This window comes from Curcuma longa, unplaced genomic scaffold, assembly GCF_044706935.1.
Source record: "Curcuma longa cultivar G26 ecotype Majalengka, Jawa Barat unplaced genomic scaffold, ITB_CL_G26_1.1 contig_16302, whole genome shotgun sequence".
NCBI lineage: Eukaryota > Viridiplantae > Streptophyta > Magnoliopsida > Zingiberales > Zingiberaceae > Curcuma > Curcuma longa.
Genome location: NW_027430318.1, coordinates 37,931 through 45,893, shown reverse-complemented (window position 1 = coordinate 45,893; position 7,963 = coordinate 37,931). Strand labels below are relative to the sequence as shown.

Here is a 7,963-nt window from a genome sequence, read left to right as displayed (position 1 = left end):
GTTTTCTGGAGTCGGGTAGTCGAGTTGATGGGGACGAGGAGTTTGACTCCTCTAGAGTCGGTTGCCGAGCTGATGGAGTCGAGGAGTCTAAGTCTTTTAGAGTCAGGTGGTTGAGCTGATGGGGTCAAGGAGCCTAAGTCCTATAAAGTCAGATAATCACTTTGACCTCCATCTAAATTTAATTTTGGACTTGATTCTACCACGTATAGATCTTTTTCCATCGTACCACTATATATACATATTCTCTTTAAGATCATATTGTTCCATCCGCACTCTAAATTTCAAATCTTAATAAATATTCAAAGTTTTGGTACTCTTTGTATGAGAGCGAAAAGATCTACAGAGATTGTACAATATCATCGAGTGCACCATGGTCATTTTAGCATGAGCAACAAGAATTTACACTAACTATTTAACTAATTCTTAATTAAATTAGGATTTAAATTAATTAATTTCAAATTAAATCGTATCTTCCTTTTGTATCCCAATTTATCAATTCCATTTTCCTAATAGAATTAACACTCATCCGTACTCGAGTTAGTTATAATTTATCTTCGCATTGACCATACTTCGAGTCAATTTCTTCATCAATTCACAATTAGACCAACTCTTATCACTAGAATAATTTTGAACATCAATTTCTAGTTCACATGAGAAACTAGTTTAATTTATAAAATAGTTCATTCATATCCCTATTTAACCAATTAGTTACAATTCTAACAATCTCCATGTAAATAAAAATTATAAACAAGTTTCATTAAAAAAATTATTAATTAAGAGTTTCCAACGGATATTTTGTTGTTTTTTTATATATATATAAAGACTTCTATTTATGATTCACAGCCATCCCTCGTACCAAAGAGTGCATGCCTCTCTTAAAATACAAATGATGGATACAAATTTTGAAAATTTTAATTTTCCTTGATTGAGAACTCATAGACAACTTGAAGAATGAGAAGAGTCAAAAATTCATAATGTTTTTTGAACCTTTACTACTTGTTGTAGGTAATCCATTGCACAAGAATATTCATAATAATATATTGGATTATCAACCAATTATTTGAATTCGATACACAATCAAAACATGGCACAATATTCTGCAAAAGACTGATAAATACCAAAACAAGGCAATAATCTGCAAAAGATTGATAAATATCAAAATAAGGCACAATCGATTTAACCTACTTCATCTGTTGAGATCCTTTATATCACACAAAATAAGCATATATTCTGTTGGCTAATTACAGCATCAAAATAAGCATATATTCTTTGAGGATAGCTCACTTTTTGCACCAGCCAAAGCACGAGCAAGTCTGTTGAAAGAGAGATGAAAGAGCATGAAGATGTAATACGACTAGATTGAGAAAGAGCCAAGTTTTATTTTATACTCCATGAGCTTAAAAATTGTCGAGCACAATGAATCAATGCATGAGATAAGAACAAATTTCATCCTCATTTAAGTCCCAAGTGATCGAATGAAAAACATCAAGGCTTGTACTCTCGTTCATCCAAAGTATCACAGTATCATATGAACACTTGCCAATAATTGTCTTGTAGAGTATGATCAATCCAGAATCGCACTGTATTAAACGTCTAGCTAGAACATGCTTTACTAATATGGCTCAAGACTCCATTGCTACATTTCAATATTGGCAATATCAAATATAGAAGATAGGATCCAGATCAGACTAGTTGTAACAACCATATTAACCAATTTATACTGATAAAAGTACTAGTGCACTCCTAACTTCATATGAATTACGAACTATCAATACCTAGACAACGATACAGGGGTGGTTATTTAGATGAAAGCATTCAACCCTGATGGTAGTATCTGCCATGATATACAAACAAGTGTCGGCTGCAAAATTTCATATCCAAGCAGTTGAAAAAGAAATTGAGATAAATAAGAAATGTCCTGAAAGGTAGACTAAGAAATATAATGGAACTCAGGAATCTGACTGTTGAATGTGATGGGAAAGTCTTGAAAAACCGTTCCGGTAGATTCTTGCAGAACAAAAATTTTTCCGGAAACGATCTCAAGTTGCCCTCATAGTCAATCAAACGAAGTTTGATCGACGCATTTAGATCATTGGGCTCTTGTGTTTGGTTTACAGGATCTAAGATAAAAAGGATAATTTAACTTATGCGGAAACATTAAATTATACCTTTCTTCGGACTGTTGTGAAGGATGAAGTTTGTACTCGAAGACCTCTTGATCTTCTGCTGTATTCTTCTCCTCTTTTCGAACGTTGTGTGGGCAACGATCATTCGAAAATTTCTCCATCAGAATTCTCCTCTCCGATGGCTAGCAAACTTTCCTTCCTTCTCTTTGTGAGAAGAGAAGAGGAAGAAAAAGAGATTGGCTACTAAGAGTCTCGGCCACCAAAGGTTTATTTCGTGTGTCTCTAAAACCCGTTGCAAGCCTCCTCCTTTATAGCCTAGCCATCTCACAAACTTGGTATGATTTGTATCATAAATATGGTATGATTTAAATCATAAACTTGGTATAATTATAATCAAATCAAATCTTCTTTTCCAGATTTGATTAGAAAAATTATAACCAATTTTGTCTGCGGAAGAGATAAAATTATGATTCTAATCAAATCAAATCTCATCCAGATTTGATTCTAATCAAATCAAATCTAATTATCCAGATTTGATTTCTAATCAAATCTCATTCAGATTTGATTCTAATCAAATCAAATCTCATCCAGATTTGATTCTTATCAAATCAAATCTCATCTAGATTTGATTAGAAAAATCATAATTAATTTTCTCTGCGGAAGAAAATTAATAATTTCGTAACGAAAATTTTAATCGGAATTTCTTAACAAAATTTTTCTCCAGAAAAATAATTTCAGAAATTCTTAAAATTTCCTATCCGAAATTTCATATAATTTTCTTAAGTGGATACGAGGTTTTATCCAGAGGCTACAGCAGGGACCTAGAGGAGAAATTGGTTTTGGTCTCCTGATGGATTTAAGCTTCCCATGTTCTTTTACCGAACACACAGCTTAAGTCCATCAATAATAACTCATTCCACTAGAGAGTTATTATTGCACTACCGTACCAATCCCATATTATAATATGGGCTCCTTCTTACTATCAGTACATTAGTCTCCCTGTGTTTAAGATATCGTATGTCCGTCAATTAAATGAGTTACTGACAACTCGAATTTAATCAACTTCTAATCCAAGAGTAGTACCACTCAACCTTATTATCATGCGGACAAGGTCCACCTGCAGGGTTTACATGATAATCCTTATGAGCTCCTCAAGGGGACATCATCAACCTAGATTATAGGACACAGATTCCTTTTATAATCAACAATACACCATGTACATAATACTACTTCCCAACTCATCGGGCCTATTGATCTATCGATCTAAATCTCACCCTTTGATGAATTAAAGAAGTACATACTAAGCACATGTGTTTGTTATTATATCAGGATTAAGAGCATGTACATCTATAGTAACAGAGGTTTAGTTCGATTATATAGTCAGTATAAATCGAACAATCCTCAGATGGTCCTGTTCAATACACACTTAGTGTACTAGTGTAATTCTATAGTCAAGACAGACTAAGACCAAATTATACTACAACCACTCCAATGGTTTGTCCAATCCATTTTGGTTGTGAACACTGTTTATAATCTACAAGGGACTGATAACATGGTCTTCTGTGTGTGACTCCGCACACCATGCTTATCTACAATATAGATTAAATGGACACTTACAAAATATTGACCAAATGTGATTCTTATTTCAGAATGTTTATTTACACAGCTAGGATTCTGGTACATCCCAACAGAATATACATTTCTAATCAACAGATGGTTTATGCTTAACCATAAGATTGAAACGAAAAGATTGGGGTGTTACACAGAAATCATGTAACTAACTCTGATAAAAGATCGGAGCTATAGCTATTTAAAAATTAATTGAGGATATAGGGAGCAACATACTGCAGGTTCATGACTGCTTTCCTGACTATTTTCAGCTGTCGTATTGTTTGGTACATTGGGAACCGTAGCTGGTCGAGTTTGTCTCCCTTCTTTTTCTTTATCTTCTCTCACTTTGTTAAATATGATGGAATAACCATCAGCCATATAAGGATCCTCATTCCACTCTCCAAATTTAGGAACAGCTCGCCCTTTCTTAATCTGCCAGAAAACCACTACATACTTAAGTATTTGGCCAAATCGATAGTTGAATTATAGATATTTCTTGAAAGCTCAACTTACTATATTTTCGTCTCCAACACCAGCCATTCTCAAACCTCCGGGAGAGTTTGACAAAGAACCATAGTTACCCTCTGGCAACACTTCAGAAGTAGAATACACATTATTGTTCATTTGACTTGATGTAATCTACTTTGATAATCACCTAAGGGCATTTGATCCTCATATCTATTATTAGGAGAATCTATGGTGTGTTTATGGATGATAGGATCATGATGTAAAGGTGAACCACCTAGGTGAGGAGAGCTTGTATGTTGTGCGGCATGGATTGATGTTGCATCTGCATGAAATTCTTCAGGGTTATCATGAGGATTGTCTGCATTCGTTGCTTTTGTTCCCTTTCTTCCCTTGCGAGCTTTCTCAAAATACTGAGTGTAAGGAAAAGAAACTGTGTCAACAGCCTCATCTCCTTCCCAATTTCCAAATTTCGGAACATGGATGCCTTGCTGCAATAAAAGAGAATACATGCTTATTTGTTCTGTGCTATGAAGTATATTGATGGAGAACTTTCTCACTCAAGAACCAAATAAAGCGGTGTGATCTACACTTATTATGGAACAAATACTAGTGCTCTCTGCTAATAAGAATCAGTATGCGAAGAAACAGTGCCAGAAAAACAAAGTAAGCAGTATAATTGTAAATCAAACTTCAAGTGGCAGGAGTCTATTTGTTTCAAACCATCGCAGATTCATATAATGAAACTGCAAAGTCAAAGCCACAACATACTGCAATAAACTTCCTCACAACTGTACATCTAAGTCCAATTTTAGATTTTAGCAACCTCTTCGAAAATCTCTTAAAATAAATAAGAATGTTTAAGTTCTAGACAGGCACATGCAAATATTGCTCCTGTTTAGATTTATGCACCATCAATTAATCTGTACAAACCTTGACTTAAACTTGAGTTTCTTCATAACCACACAATGCCGCATGGTATAAGTTGCTATTCAAACATACTTCCAATCTGCAAATTGACCTTTTACAACTATTGATTACACATAAAATTCACAATAGTCCTCGATGAAGCACATAAAATATCTTAAACTGCTCGAAAATGCATAATACATAGGTTAAGTGATATGTACCCCTCTAGTTTACTTGCATTCCATGTATACTCCATTTTTTTTTTTTTGCAAATGGACATTTTAGTCGATCATGTGGTTTATTTAGCATGGAAAAATTAGGCACATGGAATAACATTAAACTACAAGCGGTGCCACATATTGAGTACCCTTGATTAAGTAATAGTGTACAATGTAATGCCAACAAACTTGAAGCGGGGAACATATAACTTACCCTTATACATATATATTGAAAAAGGTCTTAGAAATGGAATCTCCTGCAGTTTCAATATAGGTTGAAATAATTGTAACAGAGTTCACATTCTCCTAGAAAGCAAGTTCTTCAACTCCAGTTAGTATGTTATGTACAAAATATCAATAAAACAAGCATATCTGATAGGTTACTGATTACTGAACATGAAAGCCATGTTACAAAATCAAAGGCTTTGCTGTAAATCTCTTTGCTTCTAAATTATCATTACACTATAAGATTAATGCCTACTTTGAAACTAATGTATGTTCATTTTTAAGCAAAAATTTTCAGTATGGATATATGCTCTTCCCAACTGTTACCACTATATTTGTTTTGGAAAACCCAAAATAATGATAATAATGATAAACAGATACATAAAGCAAGAAAGCCATTGAAGTGCTAACAAAAACTAAATGGTATGGCATCTATTATTTCCAGAGAAGCTCCTACGTGCCTAAGTTTTAAATTGTAAACAAGAGGAAGGCCATATCCAAACAAAGACACAATCTTTGCACAACAATTCAGCCAGTAATAGGTGGGAAAGTTTTTTTTTTTTCAAAAGAAAAAACTAATAATAGAATAAAATAAAATAAAAAATAGCCTCGTCTCCCAGTAACCAATATAGAAACAGCAGTAAAAGCTAAAGCTGTCCAAATGGCTCCCTAAACACTGTCATCACTTATCCGAAAGGCCATACCCTGTCTTTTCGACATCTACTACGCAGGGTGAAGGTCGCAGGATATGGCTGAAGTACACAATCTGAAGGCAGCCACTTCGTTCATGTCCCAAACCCAAAGCGAGGATCAAGGCTGAATGGATAAGGATCTTCTGGTACGGCCCACACTTCAACTTTATTACCTCGGCCAGAAACCCTTGACTGATCCCTTTCCCTTGATCCAACTGACTACGTAACCCTACACAGGCCTATTCCGACCATAAAGCTCGGAAGGCGACATAGTTTGGTAAACCTCCAACTTTAACAACCATAAACACCTATCGATTGCGAAACAGAAGAAGCAACACGGAATGGAACAAAGAAATCAACAATCAAACTTCCCGAGATCGAAAATTTATCATTTCCAAGGAAATTAGTAAAAAAAACAAAACCTAAATGCCGTCAGAGAGGGCAAAAACCAGAAAAAGGACTGACCGCCATTGAAGCACTGGGATCTCGAAAACCGCTGCGAAAGACAAGAATCGGAAAGGCGCCTCCTTTCCGTTTCGGCGCCCTTTTCGATTCTTCGCGTCCTCTCTGGTTCTCCCTCGATGCAAAGGAAGAACTACCAAGAGCTGTAGAAGAGCCGAAGAGGGCATTGACTCAGTGTTGAACTGATTGTCAGCGATCCACTGCAGTTCTGCCACGTCAACCGTCCAAAAGTTATCGAGACATCTTAATGCTAGTCAACGCGTGCTGAAATAAACAAAACTAATCAATTGGAATAAACAGAGGAATTTTAATAATATCATAATAATGAAAAAAATAATATTAACCACATTTGATTATAGTAATAAATCATTAAGATTTACTGATTTATAGTTAAGCTATACAAGTAGACCGTTGTATAAACAAATTAATTACTTCTCAATTTAAAGCGATCCACTATTTCTCTTTATTTTCTAGCATATCCATTTTTTTATAAAAATCTCGTACTTAATTTTTTTATTTATTTTAGATTTTTTCTATTTTTCCAGAGTTTCTTTTTTATTTAAGTTTATCATATATTAAAACTTAAATAGATAAATATCTAGAAATAATATTATATTGTATAAGGTTATAAATAAAAGGGTAAAAATTAAAAGAGTATTTTTTTATTATAATCATCAAAAGAATATTCCTTTTGTTAAAACCAATACTAATCAGCAATATCTACTGCATTAAAACTTAAATAGATAAATATCTAGAAATAATATTATATTGTATAAGGTTATAAATAAAAGGGTAAAAATTAAAAGAGTATTTTTTTTATTATAATCATCAAAAGAATATTCCTTTTGTTAAAACCAATACTAATCAGCAATATCTACTGTACAATTATAATAATCACAGAAGCGTAACTATTACAATTTTATAATTATAATAGTTATGAAATCATAACTAGTAGCAGCAATGAGATATAATAGCTATGATTTCATAACTACTATAATAATACTAAAAATAAAAATAAATTAAGATGGAATGAAATACTGTTTTAATAATAAAAAAAGATATTTTTTACTATAAAAAATTGTCTTCTTCACTTTTGTCCTAAATAAAAAAAATACTTATGTATTTTATTAATTTGTAAATCATTATATATTATTATATATATCAAATAAAAATATTATCTAATAAAATATATCACCAAATAAGATATTATTATATATAAAAATTTAATAAAAATCTAAAATGTGAGCCCAAATAA

At 33.1% G+C, this 7,963-nt stretch overlaps 1 pseudogene; it reads right to left on the bottom strand.

Annotated features, from left to right (window-relative positions):
- Nucleotides 1-1,125: 1,125 nt before the first annotated feature.
- On the bottom strand, nucleotides 1,126-6,868 carry LOC141816365 (RPM1-interacting protein 4-like; annotated as a pseudogene).
- Nucleotides 6,869-7,963: the final 1,095 nt, after the last annotated feature.